The following is a 17,644-nucleotide window of genomic DNA, read 5'->3' as shown; positions in this document are numbered from 1 at the left end:
GCCTTAATAATAATAATAATAATAATGATAATAATAATAATAATAATAATAATAATAATAATAATAATAATAATTATAGTAATAATAATAATAATAATAATTATAGTAATAATAATAATAATAATAATTATAGTAATAATAATAATAATAATAATAATAATTATTATTAAAGTAATAATAATAATAATAATAATAATAATAATAATAATAATATTAATAATAATAATATTAATAATAATAATAATAATAATAATAATTATAGTAATAATAATAATAATTATAGTAATAATAATAATAATAATAATAATAATAATAATGATAATAATAATAATAATTATAGTTATAATAATAATAATAATAATGATAATAATAATAATTATAGTTATAATAATAATAATAATAATGATAATAATAATAATCCTTTCTACTATAGGCAAAAGGCCTTGAATTTGTGGGGAGGGGTCTAGTCAGTTAGATTCCTCCCAGTGCTCAATTTGCTCATATTTTATCAACCCCAAAAAGATGTTGAATTTGAAATCAGAACATAAAACCAGAAGAAATTCTGCTGAGCATTTTGTATTTAACATGGTAACAATTCTGTCAGTTTGTCACGTTCGCAGCAACAACAACAATAATAGTATGTCTGCCAAGGTGATTGCACAAGTTGGCAGGAAACAGCAAAATTCCACTCGCTGGTATATATTGTCTGCAGACTATACACAGAATAGGTGTGTATAGTTAAAAAATGCTAAGGTTTATGTTGCAAGTAAAGTACACAAAGTTCAGGCTATTTGATGTATCGGAAGGTCCATAGAATGTGCAAAGTGCATGACGATGGTGGCAGGAGGATTAAATACTCCACTAAAATTTCCCAGGGATTGGCATGGCAAGAGGACACATACTTATTTCTTTACTACCCACAGGGGGCTAAACACAGAGAGGACAAACAAGGACGGACAAACGGATTAAGTCGATTATATCGACCCCAGTGCATAACTGGTACTTATTTAATCGACCCCGAAAGGATGAAAGGCAAAGTCGACCTCGGCAGAATTCGAACTCAGAACGTAGCGGCAGATGAAATACCGCTGAGCATCTCACCCGGCGCGCTAACGTTTCTGCCAGCTCACCGCAAGAGGACAGGATGACAAGGTGGATAGGATGAAAGAGGTGCAAAAGCAAAGACAAAGTGAAAATTCCGATGTAGGATACAGGACACCTTGCATCATTTTTACCTGCACAGTAATACAAGAATATAATAGCAGAGACACCACTGTCACATGCTGTCACATGCTGGGCAAGAGACATGCTATTAAGATCTACTCAGTTCTGTCAGAAGGTCTGAGACTTCTGTTGGGGATGTCCCTACCCCTACTCAGCAAATCTATATATTTCTTTACTACCCACAAGGGGCTAAACGCAGAGGGGACAAACAAGGACAGACAAAGGGATCAAGTCGATTACATCGATCCCAGTGCGTAACTGGTACTTAATTAATCGACCCCGAAAGGATGAAAGGCAAAGTCGACCTCGGCGGAATTTGAACTCGGAACGTATCGACTGACGAAATACGGCTACGCATTTCGGCTGGCGTGCTAACGTTACTGCCAGCTCGCCACCTTAGCAAATCTATATACTGGAGATTTAATTAAATGCTCTTTAGTTATTACGTTTATATATTCATTTTGCAAGATTTTTTATGTGAAATCGTGTGTTGAAATAGATGTTGTATTTCGGAATGGTCATTTTCCCAGTTTAGACAATAAAAACACACACACTATATATTTGGTGTTAATTTGCTTTTATTTATTTTTTACATTAATCTTAATCTTATTTTGGCCAGAGTTCTTTCGTCACATTTCTGTGACCTCATCAGTGGTCACTGATGAGGTCACACTCTTATATATATATATATAAGAGAATTTTAATGGAGATAAGGCTCCAGTATATTGTACAACTGTATATATATATATTTATATGTATATATATACATATATATGTATGTATATTATGTTTATATATTTGTTTTGCAAGATTTTTGATGTGAAATCGTGTGTTGAAACAACTATTGTTGTATTTAGGAATGGTCATTTTCCCAGTTTAGCCAATAAAAACACACGCACTATATATTTGGTGTTACTTTGCTTCAGCGTTATTTATTTTTTACATTAATCTTAATCTTATTTCGGCCAGAGTTCTTTCGTCACACTCCTGTGACCGCATCAGTGGTCCTTTGCTTTCTTTTTTCTTATTTGTGTCTCTCCTTACTAACTGTAATAAGATTAAGATTTATGTAAAAAATAAATAATGATAAAGCAAAGTAACACCAAATATATAGTGCGTGTGTTTTTATTGGCTAAACTGGTAAAATGACCATTTCTAAATACAACAACATCTTTAGTTATTATTTTTGCTTAATCTCAGCAGACCTGTTATCAAAGGTTTTCCAAGTGTAACTCCCTCATCTGTGTTTCAGACAATATTTTAAGTCTGCATTATCTGATGTGTACTTATTTTTTTTAAGACAGTAATTATGATTTCAAACAGATTTGGTTGCTATGTCTAGCAAGTAAAACAATCATTTAGAAATTCACTCAGTGCCCCATAAGCACATTAAAAATAACTGAGAGTAAAAAAAAATGAAAACTTATCAGATTTATTGATATAAGGCGCAGGAGTGGCTTGTTTACCAACCACATGGTTCCGGGTTCAGTCCCACTGCGTGGCACCTTGGGCAAGTGTCTTCTACTATAGCCTCAGGCCGACCAAAGCCTTGTGAGTGGATTTGGTAGATGGAAACTGAAAGAAGCCCATCGTATATATGTATATATATATATATGTGTGCATATATGTTTGTGTGTCTGTGTTTGTCCCCTCCAACATCGCTTGACAACCGATGCTGGTGTGTTTATGTCCCTGTCACTTAGCAGTTCGGCAAAAAAGACCGATAGAATAAGTACTGGGCTTACAAAGAATAAGTCCTGGGATCGAGTTGCTCGATTAAAGGCGGTGCTCCAGCATGGCCACAGTCAAATGACTGAAACAAGTAAAAGAGTAAAGAGTATAATCTTTGGTAAATTTCCATCATACATTTTGGCTTTAATAAAATCATCATTAGTTAAATGTATTTAACATAATATTAAAAGAAGAAATGAAAGTCAGGTCTAGACGTAAATAGCTTGTGTTTGAACCTACAAATAGTGTACAATAATTATTAATTCACTTGAAAGTAATGTTATAATTCAAAAAAGCAAATATGAGTGTATCATTTTCGCTATCTTTAAAGAATTGCAATTTATAAATTTTAATGAAACTATTCCTAGATATTCTCTATAATAATAAACAAAGCTCTTTACCACCCACCCTTTTACCACCCATCATATATTAAATAAGAATAACTAACTCTTCACCTGAAATTCTTGCTTTACTCACTCTTTCCAGAAATTTCAGCTATATTTTATAAATGATATTGTGCAACTCCTCTAATAGAGTCTGCCGCAATAATGTATTAAATCCTGTTGAATCACATGTCTACAGCGTGCTACTAAGGAAACGTGTCGATATTTCACGTGTCTTTAGCATTTCGAGTCAACTTTATTTCCTATTTTCCCACAAAAATGTAACTGACCTATAATGACATGTGACAAAAAACGTGTTCCAACAATTGACTTGAACTGTCAATTGAACTGTTTGCCATGTTATATAGAAGATTAAAGGATTTGTGGAAAAGGCGGGGTTACTTCTAATTGTCATTTCCTCATAATATAAATCCATTAATAAAAGTTAGTTGACCAGGTTGTTATTTCCTGTTTATATCGAATCTTTCCTAATATTTTTTTTTTTTATCAAATTATCTAGATACTAAGGGTTTGGTATCAAGAATTATCATTTGTGAAACTAAAAGTCAATTAAAATAATGCTGCAATAAGTCACATTTAGAATATTTGTACTGTGTCTTCTAAGTTACCCTCTGCCACGAAATTGCTGGCCTTGTGCCAAAATTTGAAGCCAATATTCAGCTGGCTTCCAGCTGTCCATGTCAGCAAACTTTTGCTCAGGGAAACGCTAGTGATCCTACTTGTTACATCTGTGACAAAGACAATTATATTGTGGCTCATTCCACTTTTCCCTTCTTCATTAACAGAAACAAGCAGGTATCCCCACAGTAATTATTACTTGGTTAGTAATGCTCGTTAGTTTAAGGTGGTAAAGCTGGCAGAATCATTATCATACCAGACAAAATGCCTAATTGCATTTCTTCTGACTTATAGTTCAAATGCTGTCAGGGTTGACTTTGCCTTTCATCCCTTTGGGGTCAATAAAATAAGTACCAGTTGAGTACTGAGATTGATGTAATCAACTTACCCTCTCCTACGAAATTGCTGGCATTGTACCAAAATTTGAAACCCTTATTCAGACTGCTTCCGGCCCACCATGTCAGCAAGCTTTTGCTCAACCCATACATCAAGGTGAACCTGAAGAAAGGAGACATAAAAAAATCATCAAATATAGCCAAAACACCCTGTAGGTGTATCATCATCATCATCATCATCGTTTAACGTCCGCTTTCCATGCTAGCATGGGTTGGACGAATGACTGAGAGCTGGTGAACCAGATGGCTGCACCAGGCTCCAGTCTTCATCTGGCAGAGTTTCTACTGCTGGATGCCCTTCCTAACGCCAACCACCCCGAGAGTGTAGTGGGTACTTTTTACGTGCCACTGGCACGGAGGCCAGTCAGGCAGCTCTGGCAACGACCTCGCTCGAATCTTTTTACAAGTGCCAGTGAAGCGACGTTGGTAACGATCACGCTCGAATGGTGCCCTTTTACATGCCACGGGTACGGAAGCCAGTTGGCTGCTCTGGCAACGATCATGCTTGGATGGTGCGTATATATGTATATATTAGTTTTCGTATACCTAAATTGATGATGATGATAATAGCACTTATTGAAAATGCTATACACTTGAATAAAACCCAGGGATCTTATAGATGCAAAACAAATTTCATAACCATTTAGTCATTCAGTCATATATATTCATATATATAGTGTGTGTATGCATGTATGTGTGTATCAATATAAGTCAAGGTAAAAGATGTATATATTTACATCTCACTAATAAAGCGTGTCGTTCCACTTGTATCCAAACAATAGCCGTAAAAACCTTTATGTCACAATGAGTAATAAAGGAATATGTTGTCGTGCGAATCACTAATGTTGCTGCTACTGCTGTCAATTGTTATGGAAAACAGTGAATAGTTGATGGGAGGGGTGTACATTTTCTCAAGCCAAAACATCTACATCACGTGTTTGACCACCCTTCTCAATCAATAATACATTCCTAAAAGTTTTTTCTTCAAAGCCAGACACAACTTTATTTTCTTACATAAAATTCATCAGAATACAACCATCGGTTTTGGCTCCAGCCAGGAAATTTATGGAATTGTTTTAATTAAAGTTTTGTTAAAGCCTTTCTCAAAGCTTTCTGAAACACTTCACTTCTAAGCAGCAGTATGGTATACTTACGCGATGGTATTTTGTATGTGGAAATGATCGAGGATAAATTCTACCTCAACTGTAAGCATATTTTTTTTTGGCATAATATACTCTTTTACTCTTTTACTCTTTTACTTGTTTCAGTCATTTGACTGCGGCCATGCTGGAGCACCGCCTTTAGTTGAGCAAATCGACCCCGGGACTTATTCTTTATAAGCCCAGTACTTATTCTATCGGTCTCTTTTGCCGAACTGCTAAGTGACGGGGACGTAAACACACCAGCATCGGTTGTCAAGCGATGCTGAGGGACAAACACAGACACACAAACATATACACACACATACATATATATATATACATATATACGACAGGCATCTTTCAGTTTCCGTCTACCATATCCACTCACAAGGCTTTGGTCGGCCTGAGGCTATAGCAGAAGACACTTGCCCAGGATGCAACGCAGTGGGACTGAACCCGAGACCATGTGGTTGGTTAGCAAGCTACTTACCACACAGCCACTCCTGCACCTATATAGCCACTCCTGTGCCTATATACATGTTAGTTACTAATATATCTTGAAATTCTTGCATAATTTGTTAAATTAAAGTATATATTGGTAATAGTACTATACAATGCTATTTTTGACTATTTTATTTTTGTCTATAGTTGAAGGTAAGAAGTATTTAACTTCTTAACCTGCAATAATCAGTTTAAAAATGCTATCGATGTTCTTATGATTAGCTGAAGTCAGAGAAAATATTTTTGAACATGAATTCCATGTGTAGACATTGGTAATTGCATCTGAAAATATTTTTTAACATTTTGATTAGAATAAAGGTCTATATAAGATTTTGTGTGGTGACATGGAATATCAGAATTTTAGGATTAGGAATCTTAAAAGAACAAAAAAAAACCCATTATTTTTGGATTAGGAATCTTAAAAGAACAAAAAAACAAACATTATACACTAACGGCGTAGGACTGGCTGTGAGGTAAGTAGCTTACTTACAAACCACGTGGTTCTGGGTTCAGTCTCACTGTGTGGCACCTTGGGCAAGTGTCTTCTACTATAGCCTCGGACCAACCAAAAGCCTTGTGAGTGGATTTGGTAGACGGAAACTGAAAGAAGCCCGTCGTATATATATATATATATGTGTGTGTGTGTGTGTGTGTGTGTGTGTGTGTGTGTGTGTGTTTGTCCCCCCCAACATTGCTTGACAACCAATGCTGGTGTGTTTACATCCCCGTAACTTAGCAGTTCATCAAAAGAGACTGAGAGAATAAGTACTAGGCTTACAAAGAATAAGTCCTGGGGTCGATTTGCTCGACTAAAGGCGGTGCTCCAGTATGGCCACAGTCAAATGACTGAAACAAGTAAAAGAGTAAAAGAGTAAAGAGGTTTCTCTATATCCCTGTGACTGAGTGATTCAGCAAAAGAGATTGATGGAATAAGTACACTACTTTAAAAATTATGTACTGATGTTGATTTGTTTGATGAAACCCATCAGGTGGCTTCCTAGCATGGCCACAGTCCAGTGACTGAAACTAGTAAAAGATTTAAAGATATAAAAAAAACTAGTGCAGTGAGAGTTTGCAATATCATGTGTATAAATTTACTTAATCATTTTGTCAGCTCCATTTAAAAATATATATTTTAGTCATGTGGAAAATAATTCTGGCTTAAAACTGTGAGAGAACATTCATACATAACAACTAATTGTGCATCATCTATCATCGAACATCTGATCAATCAAAACCATACACTTTCCCTTAATGGGATTGTGTATATATATATATATTTATACATGCATGCAAGCATATATATATATATTTCTTTACTACCCACAAGGGGCTAAACACAGCGGGGACAAACAAGGACAGACCAGGAGATGAAGTCGATTACATCGCCCCCAGTGCATAAATTAAGTACCAGTTACGCACTGGGGTTGAATCTCCTTGTCTGTCCTTGTTTGTCCCCTCTGTGTTTAGCCCCTTGTGGGTAGTAAAGAAATATATATATATGCTTGCATGCATGCATAAATATATAAATATATATATATATATACATATATATATATATATATATACATACATACATATACACACATACACACAATCTCATCTAGAAAAAATGTAAAAAGTAAATATATATTCATGTTATTACATTCACCACACACACACATGCTCACATGAATACACATACACACTGACTCGCTCACACACATACACACTCACTCACTTACACACAAATATATGTATATTTATACATAGAAGTTTGACTAAAGGCAGTGACAATTTGAACAAAAGAACAGAATTGTAGTAGCTTGTATGCATGAGGCCAAGTGTCTCTTATCTAAATACCAGTTTCCTTGAATTTCATCCTGGCTCAGAGACAAATATTAGTTTTGATATATATTAAATAAATATAACTGATAAAGTGATAGTAGATATTTTTTCTTCATTTGATTATCATAATTCAACAACCTTATACCTTCATTCTCTTACATGAATTCTATCCTTATGATCTCTCTTTTTTATTAATTCTTCATTCTGAATTTTCCCTTCATTTTTTAAATTCCTCTCTAATAATCCCAAAACAAATTATTAACATCCAATAGGCGCAGGAGTGGCTGTGTGGTAAGTAGCTTGCTAATCAACCACATGGTTCCGGGTTCAGTCCCACTGCGTGGCATCTTGGGCAAGTGTCTTCTGCTATAGCCCCGGGCTGACCAATGCCTTGTGAGTGGATTTGGTAGACGGAAACTGAAAGAAACCTGTCATATATGTGTATATATATATATGTATATGTGTGTGTGTGTGTTTGCGTTTGTCCCCCTAGCATTGCTTGACAACCGATGCTGGTGTGTTTACGTCCCCGTCACTTAGTGGTTCGGCAAAAGAGACCGATAGAATAAGTACTGGGCTTACAAAGAATAAGTCCCGGGGTTGATTTGCTCGACTAAAGGCGGTGCTCCAGCATGGCCACAGTCAAATGACTGAAACAAGTAAAAGAGTAAAAGAGTATCCAAATTACTTGATCTTTTAGAAATAATTTAGGAGGTTTTTCCCTTATTATTTCATCATTATTTTTAATAATTATCAACTTTAACCTCTTAGTGGGTGTGTGTGTAAATGTAAAATCCAGGGATCGAGGTGTAGGGAGAAAGTTAGCTTCAAACAATCTGTAGTGGATATAAAAAAAAACAACTTTCAGAAACAATAGTGGTTTATTGAGACAGAAGGTTGCAGATTTTTTTTTCTTTTTTATCTCCCCTCCAATTTCTCTTCCCTTCAAATGCCAATCCCACTATTGAATTCTGTGATTAAGCTAAAACTACTATATTATCTACCTCCGACTCGTCCAAGTTCCTCCTTTTTTTTCCATTGCCCTATATTTTATTTTATTTTATTTATTTTATTTATTTATTTTTCTCTTCTTTCTTCCTTTCTTCTATTACTTACTTCTCCCCTCATTTATATACGCCTCACATACTGTACCCTCCTCACAAAAACTCCTTGTAAATGTCACGTGCAACATCACCTGCTTCGAGCTCACGTTTTTCATGTCATTTCTAGCTGTCGTGGGAATATTCCAAGCAGCTTAAAGTTCATATAAGCAAGGTCACGAAAATAACTTACCTCTTGAAATTGCACTGATAAGTAGTATTATAAAGGCGAGCTGGCAGAACCGTTAGCATGCCGGGCGAAATGCTCAGCAGTATTTCGTCTACCGCTACGTTCTGAGTTCAAATTCCACCAAGGTCTACTTTGCCTTTCATCCTTTCAGGGTTGATAAATTAAGTACCAGTTACGCACTGGGGACGATGTAATCGACTCAATCCCTTGTTTGTCCACTCTGTGTTTAGCCCCTTGTGGGTAGTAAAAAAATACATATTTTATAGTAATATTTTTAAACAATGGTTATGTGCATATGTGAGTGTGTGTATGCATTTTGCATGCACCTGTTTATATGCATATAAACCAACACACATATACACACATGTACTCATATATGCTTATACACACACACACATACAAGAGTTACAGAAGGGAGTATGGGAAATTTGGACTACATATGTTTCAGAGTAAGTGGAACCTCAGAAGTGGTAAAATCCAATACTACTTATCAGTGCAATTTCATGGGGTAAGTTATTTTCGTGACCTTGGTTATATGAACTTTAAGCTGTTTGGAAATTCCCACAAGAGCTAGAAATGATATGAAAAACGTGAGCTTGAAGCAGGTGATTTTGCACGTGACATCTACAAGGAGTTTTTGTTTGTTTTTTTTAAAAAAAGCAGCATTAAGATAAACATTTTCTTCATTATATTCATATAGTATTTCAAAAATATATTCAAATAGCAAATATTTCAAAGGGAAAGCAGGCTCAGAATATCTGCTGAAAGATTGTAAACCTGTAACTGAAGTATTGAAATTAGGAATCTTTCAGTTGAAATCTACCAAAGAATACACTACACATATGCATTGAGTTCTTTCATTCATTGCTTCTGGTACATCAACAGAGATTTGTGTATGTGTGTGTGTAAATGTAAAATCCAGGGATCGAGTTGTAGGAAGAAAGTTAGCTTCAAACAATCTGTAGTGGATATAAAAAAACAACTTTCAGAAACAATAGTGGTTTAATGAAACGGAAGGTTGCAGATTTTTTGTCTTTTTTGTCTCCCCTCCAATTTCTCTTCCCTTCAAATGCCAATCCCACTATTGAATTCTGTGATTAAGCTAAACCTCCTATATTATCTACCTCCGACCCGTCCAAGTTCCTCCTTTCTCTCACTTCCCTATATTTTATTTTATTTTATTTTATTTATTTATTTTTCTCTCCTTTCTTCCTTTCTTCTATTACTTACTTCTCCGCCTCATTTATATACCCCTCACATACTGTACCCTCCACATATTCTGATTGAATCTTTGCATCAACATGCACCTCCTTACAACAATGTAGCCTTTAATCTAATCAAGATATCCTTGGCCTGAAGATTTTACCACTTCTGAGGTTCCACTCACTCTGAAACATATGTAGTCCAAATTTCCCATACTCCCTTCTGTAACTCTTGTATGTGTGTGTGTGTGTGTGTTGTGTGTGTGTGTGTGTGTGTGTGTGTGTATAAGCATATATGAGTACATGTGTGTTTATGTGTGTTGGTTTATATGCATATAAACAGGTGCATGCAAAATGCACACACACACACACACTCACACACACACTCACATATGCACATAACCATTGTTTAAAAATATTACTATAAAATATTACTTTATAATACTACTTATCAGTGCAATTTCAAGAGGTAAGTTATTTTCGTGACCTTGCTTATATGCACTTTAAGCTGTTTGGAATATTCCCACGAGTGCTGGAAATGACATGAAAAACGTGAGCTTGAAGCAGGTGATTTTGCACGTGACATCTACAAGGAGTTTTTGTTTGTTTTTTAAAAAGCAGCATTAAGATAAACATTTTCTTCATTATATTCATATAGTATTTCAAAAATATATTCAAATAGCAAATATTTCAAAGGGAAAGCAGGCTCAGAATAGCTGCTTTAAAGATTCTAAACCTGTAACTGAAGTATTGAAATTAGGAATCTTTCAGTTGAAATCTACCAAAGAATACACTACACATATGCATTGAGTTCTTTCATTGATTGCTTCTGGTACATCAACAGAGATTCATGTGTGTGTGTGTGTGTGTGTGTGTGTGTCTCTCTTGAGGTCTCTGGGTGAGACTTGGAGCCAGCTTGTGCAAATGTAAAGCAAAAGTCAAGCATATAATAATAATAATTCATTTTTGCTCACAAGAGGGGATAACCAAAAACAGACAAAGGGATTAAGTCGATTACATCGACCCGAGTGCGTAACTGGTACTTTATTTATCGACCCTGAAAGGATGAAAGGCAAAGTCGACCTCGGCGGAAATTGAACTCAGAACATAACGGCAGACAAAATACCGCTAAGCATTTCGCCCGGCACGCTAACGTGTCTGCCAGCTCGCAGCCTTATAATAATAATCATAATAATAATGTGTGCATGTGCATATGTACATTTGTGTTATTACCTTACTTATGTGCATGTCTGGTTACCTCTTATCTAATCTTTAATCCTTATCTTATGTCACTGTAAATCTCTAACATGACCACAGTTAGTTAATCTAAAATCATGACACAGTCGTCTGATCCATAGCCTACATGGCTATTTATTTCTTCATATTTAGTCTTTGATGACTTATTATATATTAATATTTCTATAACAACCAGCCTTCAACTTGAACTAGGTTCAAATTACAAGCTTCAGCAGAAGCTTACAATGAATTTGTACTATACTGAAAACTTGATAATATTCAACAACTCTTTAAGGACATTATTGGAAAAATATGTAAGAGAGTAAGCTGAGATTAATTCATCATCATCATCATCATCGTTTAATGTCCACTTTCCATGCTAGCATGGGTTGGACTGCTTGGATATCTATTTTTATCTATTGTTTTCTAAATATGCTGTCAAGTCTAATTTTCACCTCATTCCGTGCACCTAGAACACTAAATATGAACTGTTAGACTTCGTTGCTCTACCAACAACAAATACAAACTAAAGTTGTTTGTTATGAGCAGTGTGCTGTTTCCCAGAAATGTGCCATTTAGTTACATATCTTGATAGAAGCACTGAGAAACAACTCTAACCAGTACCTCTGTTTTCCATCAGATCATGTATTTCTGTTCATATAATTTAAATATAAAAAAACTATTAGCTTTTTATTGCCATTATTTATTTATTTATTTCCATTCTTCTTCTTCTTCTTCTTCTTCTTCTTCTTCTTCTCATTATTATTATCATAATAATAATAATAATAATAATAATCATAATAATAATAATGATGATGATAATAATAATAAGGCAGTGAGCTAACAGAATTGTGCCAGGAAAAAGCAGCATTTGGTCATCCTTACATTCTAAGTTCAAATTCCACCAAAATTGACTCTGTCTTTCATCCTTTTAGGGTCGATAAAATAAGTACCAGTTGAACACCAGGGCTGATGTAATCAGCTTACTCCCTCCCCCCAAACTTACCGACCCTGTACCAAAATCTGAAACTATTATTATTATTATTATTATTATTATTATTATTATTAAGGTAGTGAACTGACAAAATCGATACCATGCTGGGCAAAATGCTTAGCAGCATTTCGTTTGTCTTTACATTCTAACTTCATAATTCAACTTTACTGTTCTTCCTTCCAGGATCACTAAAAGAATTACCATTTGAGCACCGGAGTCAATGTAATCAACTTACCCCATCCCCCAAAATTGTGCCAAATTTGAAATCATTATTTGAGAAATTTGAAAGGGAGGTGGAGCTACAGGCTTGTGACATAGAGAGCAACTGGGAATTCCTGAGGGACAACTTGCTGAGTGCCACAGACCAATTCTGTGGCTGGTGCCAAGTCACAACTGGAAAAAAGCGTTAGCAGGAAGACAATCCAAAATTTCTATAGAGGCTGCGTGGCACTTTGGGTAGGTGTCTTCCACTATAGCCCCAAGCCGACCGGAGCTTTGTGATTGAATTTGGTAGGCGGGAGTTACTGCCGTGTGTGTATGTGTGCGTATAGCTGCTCAGTGCCTCTCCGAAAGAGAGAGAGTGGGGATGAGTTGAGCTGGCAGAAACGTTAGCATGCCGGGTGAAATGCGTAGCCGTATTTTGTCTGCCGTTACGTTCTGAGGTCAAATTCCGCCGAAGGGCGACTTTGCCTTTCATCCTTTTGGGGTCGATTAAATAAGTACCAGTTACACACTGGGATCGATGTAATCGACTTAAACCCTTTGTCTATCCTTGTTTGTCCCCTCTATGTTTAGCCCCTTGTGGGTAGTAAATAAATAGGTATGAGTGACACTGGCCTAGGATTGACTCTAAGCATCAACAAGAACTGTCTGAGTGGTCTCTTTCAGAGGACTTTCTGGCTGAAGATCATGAACAATTTTCAAAAGTCTTTGGCATGGCTGAGCTACGTGGGTGGGGGTGCATTGCCTGTTTGAGACAAGCCAAACCTGCCCATGATGCATGCAGGTGGACAAAACCGTCATGCATGCAATCATTTGGAGTCTGTATGTTGAGCAGCTGCTGTCTCATGTAAGACAAATCCAACTGTCTACCAAGTGTAGGCGTAGGAGTGGCTGTGTGGTAAGTAGCTTGCACACGAACTACATGGTTACGGGTTCAGTCCCAGTGCATGGCACCCTGGGCAAGTGTCTTCTGTTATAGCCTCAGGCCAACCAAAGCCTTGTGAGTGGATTTGGTAGATGGAAACTGAAAGAAGCCCGTCGTATGTATATATATATATATATGTATGCATGCGTGTGTATATATTGTGTGTCTGCGTTTGTCCCCCAACATCACTTGACACCCAATGCTGGTGTGCTTACATCCCTGTAACTTAGCGGTTCGGCAAAAGAGACCGATAAAATAAGTACTAGGCTTACAAAGAATAAGTCCTGGGGTCGATTTGCTCGACTAAAGGTGGTGCTCTAGCATGGCCACAGTCAAATGACTGAAACAAGTAAAAGAGTAAAAGAGAGTAAAGAGTATACCACCTTCCTTTAGCAGAGAAGGAAGGAAGAGCTTTCTCTGGAGTAAAAGAGATTGTGCAGTGGATCTATCTAAAAATTTAATGACAGGCACTTTCCTATCTGGCCAAGCTCTCATCAATTTCTTTACATATCATTCGAAGAGGAAGGCAAGAGTGGAGAGAGAGGCGCTGCTTTCTAGTGTTTATCAAAAGGTGGACGAGAGTGGCAAGGCTGGTGAGACTGAATGGATCTACTCTGACCATGCTTTTCTAAGCAGAAGGAAAGAAACTGGAAGAGGGCATTTTTTCCCATGCTTTGAGAATGGTAGAGTAATCTGGGAGTTTTGCATGAGATTTATCCCAGATTACCCTAAGTGGACTACCCTTCTATTAGGTACTAGCAGTATCGCCCGGCATTGCTCGGGTTTGTAAGGGAAATAACTATAAAGCATTTTTAGAGAGTTATAGCCAAAAAATAGCAAAAAAATGGGGGAAAAAATGATGGTAAATTTTTTTTGATAGTTAAAAAGGTCGAGTTGCGTCCCCTAGACCATCTGTGGTTTGTGTTTCTGATTGTCGACCCCATGTCGAATTTATCGATTTTTTTCAGAACTGCGGGAACTTTTCAAAATTTTCGCTGCGTTAGTTTGAATTATGACATTGGGCTATGTGTGTGTCAAGTTTCATCAGAATCGGTTGAAAGCCGTGGTCAGGGTGAGGGTACAAGCAAACAGACACACAGAAACACGCACAGACAAACTGCCGTTTATATAGAGAGAGATTCTATTCATTAATTATTTACTTCTCTAACTTCTATTTATCTATCTTTTGTTGTATCCTTTGATATTGTGGGCCCTATATCGATCGATATAGGGCCCACTTGTTTTCTATCTTATCTTTTGATATTGTTCTCCATGTGGCCAATAAAAGAAGTTATTATTATTATTATTATTATTATTATTATTATTATTGAGTGAGAGAGCAGTTCATGCCATCAAAGTGACACTGGGGTAAAATATACGAAGCCCAATATACACATCATGACTACCCGTCTGATAAGGGTACACCAGGCACATGCATCACAACCATATGTGCGCGACATGGTGATCTCATATCAAGATAAACAGCACATGACCTTGCAGGTGGGGCCCAGTTAGAAATTTCTTCAGGTTGAGTAGCCCATCCCGCTCAAAAGGTCCCTGAATAAGGGTTGTTTAAGGATGTTGAAAGAACCACCCATGTTTCCAGAGGTGAATTATTCAAACCCCAAAGAATCCCTCTCAACACATGGCTATGATGCTCCCCCACTACTTCTGCTCGTGATCAGAGATGCACATATCGTCAGCCACTAAGGGACATGCTCAACTGGTTAAGGTCAAACAACTGACAAGCAAATCTGTGGTATTGAGCAGAATATTTGCTGTAGCCCATCTTTTATACCAAGACAAAACAATGTACATGATAACACTTCCAATCAGTTAAGATCAGAAGCCATGAGAGCCACTGCCTGGTATTGCATCAGGGCATATTATTATTATTATTATTATTATTATTATTATTATTATTATTATTATTATTCCACCAAGGTTGACTTTACCTTTCATCCTTTCAGGATCAAAGTGACACTGGTGTAAAATATATGAAGCCCAGTATACCCGTCTGATAAGGGCACACCAGGCACATTCATCACAACCATATGTGCATGACATGGTGATCACATATCAAGATTAACAGTGGGGCCCAGTTAGCATTTTCTTCAGGTCGAGTAGCCCATCCCACTCAAAAGGTCCCTGGATAAGGGTTGTTTAAGGATACTGAACAAAACATCCATGTTTCCAGAGATGAATTATTCAAACCCCAAAGAATTCCTCTCAACACATGGCTATGATGCCCCCCATCACTACTTCTGCTCGTGATTAGTGATGCACATATCATCAGCCACTAAGGAACATGCTCAACTGGTTACGGTCAAACAACTGACAAACAAATCTGTGGTATTGAGCGGAATGTTTTCTGTAGCCCATCTTTTATACCAAGACAAAACAATGTACATGATGACACTTCCAATCAGTTAAGATGAGAAGCCATGAAAGCCACTGCCTGGTACTATTATTATTGTTACTTATCAAGTCGGCAAGCTGGCAGGATCGTTAGCACCTGGATGAAATGCTTAGTGGTATTTCACCTGAAGGCGGCAAGCTGGAAGAAATGTTAGCACGCTGGCGTGCCGGGTGAAATGCTTAGTGGTATTTCGTCTGCCGCTACGTTCTGAGTTCAAATTCCGCCGAGGTCAACTTTGCCTTTCATCCTTTCGGGGTTGATTAAATAAGTACCAGTTACGCACTGGGGTCAATATAATCGACTTAATCCGTTTGCCTGTCCTTGTTTGTCTCCTCTGTGTGTAGCCCCTTGTGGGCAGTAAAGAAATAGGTATTTCACCCGTTGCTACATTCCGAGGTCAACTGTACTTTTCATCCTTTCAGGGTTGATAAAATAAGTATCAGTTGAAGGCTGGGGTCGAAGTAATAGATTTGCCCCACTCCCAAAATTGCAAGCCTTGTACCAAAATTTAAAACCATCACTATTATTATGATTATTATTATTATTATTATTCAGTAGTTTTATTTTTATAGCGTGCTTTCACTTCACTACTGAGTGCAGCTCTGTGTGCCTTGGGTATGTGCTGTGGTTTGGTTTGATGCTCTGATGGTTACTGTATTGAAAGTGTTTTGCATAGGATGTGTGCAGTGCCTAGTAGTGCAATTTTCTGTATGTTATATATATTTGTAAGTCCTGGTGTTTTTGCTATGTATTTGTCTGAATATTTTTTTTATCATACTTAATGCGCCTACTATGATAGGAACTGTTTCTGTTTTTAGATTCCACATTCGAGTTACCTCTATTTCCAGGTCTTTGTATTTTGAAAGTTTCTCCATTGTCATCTGCTGGTATTGATACATCAATTAGAAAGCATTTTTTTCTTTATGATCTCTGACAACTTTATCTGGCCTATTGGCCTTAATTTCTCTATTTGTGTGTGTTGGCATATCCCAGAGTATGGTTGCTTTCTCACTTTCTGTGACCTTTTCTGATGTGTGCCTAAACCATCTTTTTTCTGTTGTTATTCCATAGAGTTGGCATAGCTTCCAGTGTATGTAGGTCCCAGCTCTGTCGTGTCTGTGAATATATTCCTTCTTAGCCAGGACTGGGCAACCAGAGATAATATGATATATTGTTTCTTGTCCATCTCCACATATTCTGCAGTTACTTGTTATGTTCCTTTTCATTATATATTTTTGGTAATTTCTGGTGGGGAGGCTTTGGTCTTGTTCTGCAATTAATAATCCCTCTGTCTCTGCTTTAAGTCCAGAACTTCTCAACCATTGCTGTGATTTTTCTCTGTCTATTTCTTTTGCCTTTAGTTTAGTCCAGTATTTGCCATGAAGGGGCTTTTCTTGCCATCGTTTTATCATGGTCCATTGCTGTTCTAATTTTAGTTTGGATTTCATTTGTTTTATAGCTTTTTCTTCTTCTTCTTCTTCTTCTTCTTCTTCTTCTTCTTCTTCTTCTTCTTC

The 17,644-nt window shown here is 36.7% G+C and overlaps 1 protein-coding gene and 1 long non-coding RNA gene across 11 annotated transcripts in view; one reads left to right on the top strand and one right to left on the bottom strand.

Moving 5' to 3' along the window:
• The window catches only part of LOC115219746 (cAMP-specific 3',5'-cyclic phosphodiesterase 4C), a 734,075-nt gene that overhangs the window by 688,047 nt on the left and 28,384 nt on the right, over positions 1-17,644 (top strand). The window lies entirely within an intron of this gene.
• Positions 16,335-16,642, bottom strand: LOC118766205. The gene is made up of 2 exons (XR_005002112.1): positions 16,538-16,642; positions 16,335-16,369 (listed from the first exon to the last, which is right to left on the bottom strand). It is a non-coding gene; the product is annotated as an uncharacterized LOC118766205 (long non-coding RNA).

Source organism: Octopus sinensis, linkage group LG15 (genome assembly GCF_006345805.1).
Source record: "Octopus sinensis linkage group LG15, ASM634580v1, whole genome shotgun sequence".
Lineage (NCBI taxonomy): Eukaryota > Metazoa > Mollusca > Cephalopoda > Octopoda > Octopodidae > Octopus > Octopus sinensis.
This window is presented reverse-complemented; position numbering and strand designations above follow the sequence as displayed.